This window comes from Trichechus manatus, unplaced genomic scaffold, assembly GCF_000243295.1.
Source record: "Trichechus manatus latirostris isolate Lorelei unplaced genomic scaffold, TriManLat1.0 scaffold00184, whole genome shotgun sequence".
NCBI classification, from domain to species: Eukaryota; Metazoa; Chordata; class Mammalia; order Sirenia; family Trichechidae; genus Trichechus; species Trichechus manatus.
Genome location: NW_004444120.1, coordinates 1360138 through 1361588, shown reverse-complemented (window position 1 = coordinate 1361588; position 1451 = coordinate 1360138). Strand labels below are relative to the sequence as shown.

The following is a 1451-nucleotide window of genomic DNA, read 5'->3' as shown; positions in this document are numbered from 1 at the left end:
GGCTTTCAGCGACAAACACTGATAGCTGAATGCCTAAAGACACTGGAGTGATTTCTTAAAGTACCTGTAACTTCTCTTTCATGAAAGACGGGCAGAGCACTGCATTTTGGATTTATCAGGCTATTTATTAAAGAGCGATTGTAATTCTCTCAAATCATTGTTTGCGTTTCTTTACGCTGGTGAGGCGGTTGGAAACAACCCAAGGAAGAGGAAAGGGTTTTGGGTATCCGTGGGGGAAAAACCCTCAAATACCTGTTGGGCGCAGCGCTGGAGGCGCACGCGGCCCGGGAGGAGACTGGCGACCCGGCGTTCGGGGCCGGGAGGCCGGAGTGGGCGGCGGGCTCACGGGCGGGGAAGGAGGAGGAGGCCGCGGGGCCGCCTCCTCCGGCAGCCCCGGCTCCTCCCAGCGGCGCCTGCGGAACCTGCCTCCGAGTCGCCGAACTCTGGGAGGGAACGTGACCCGACCCCTCCCCGAGCGGCCGAAATGAGGAGCGGAGCCGCGTTCTGGGCTCGGACGGCCGCGGGATGGGCGGGCAGGCGCGCGGCTCCGCCCGGCACCCACCGCCCTGCCCTCGCCTGTCTCCTCCTTTCCCCGGGGCTCCGCTGAGTTCATTCACTGGGATTGGTTTCAAGTGACGCCATCTCTTTATTTTTAAACCAATGACCTCATCCGCGCTTGAAGTTTCCTGACCAGCGACTCTTTCTCTTTTCCCCCAACCCCCCACCACACCCCCCGGCCTTTCCCCCTCTTTCTGTGTATCCCTGTTTGGGGGGCTTTAATCAGTTTTTAAACGATTATTATCACCTCTCCCTCCCCCCTCCACTTTTCCCACCCGACCCTCCACCTTTACCTCCCCAAGTTCTTCACCCCTTTCGACTTTCTTTTCCAAGGCTGACTAGGGGGTGGGGGGGAGGGTGGAAGAGAAAGAGTGAAGAAAAGTTGCAAACGTTTCCTCTCTTCCTAAGCCTCCCGCCCCCACCACCCCTCCGACAAGGAACAGATAATATAGTGAAAAGAAGAGGAGGAGAGAGCGACGGGACGGGACGCGAGCGGGAGCGCAGCCACCCTCCCGGCTCCGCCGCGGCGCCTCGCAAGTCCGGGAGGCGAGGGGGGCCCGAGGGGAGACGTCGTGACAACTTTCGTTTCCCCCAGAGGGAGTCTGGAGGTCGGTGGTCCCAAAAGTAAGTGGCCTTCTGCCGGCTCGCAGGGTTTGCGGGGGAGGGCGCGGGAGTCGGAGCGCCCGCCCGCAGCGGCAGCGTGGACGCTCCGCGGCGCGCCGGGCTCTGGGTACCTGGTGCAGTGCTCTTGCCCCGCGGGCTCTGCCTTCCCAGGAGTCCCGGCCACCTTTTCGGAAGGCGGGGTGGGGGTGGCCGCGGCCCGGAGCCGCGCTAGCGTTTCAAGTGTGTGTGTGGTGGGGGGAGGATTAGGCCTGGCTGGGGGCCGGCCCGAG

General features: G+C 62.5%; 1 protein-coding gene across 1 annotated transcript in view; it reads left to right on the top strand.

The window, feature by feature from the left end:
- The first annotated feature begins 917 nt into the window (after positions 1-917).
- DUSP16 (dual specificity phosphatase 16) overlaps positions 918-1451 on the top strand; it is a 94719-nt gene continuing 94185 nt past the window's right edge. Inside the window, exon 1 of the mRNA XM_004387322.2 lies at positions 918-1182. The gene's annotated coding sequence lies outside the window, so the exon portion shown is untranslated. The remainder of the gene's footprint in view (positions 1183-1451) is intronic.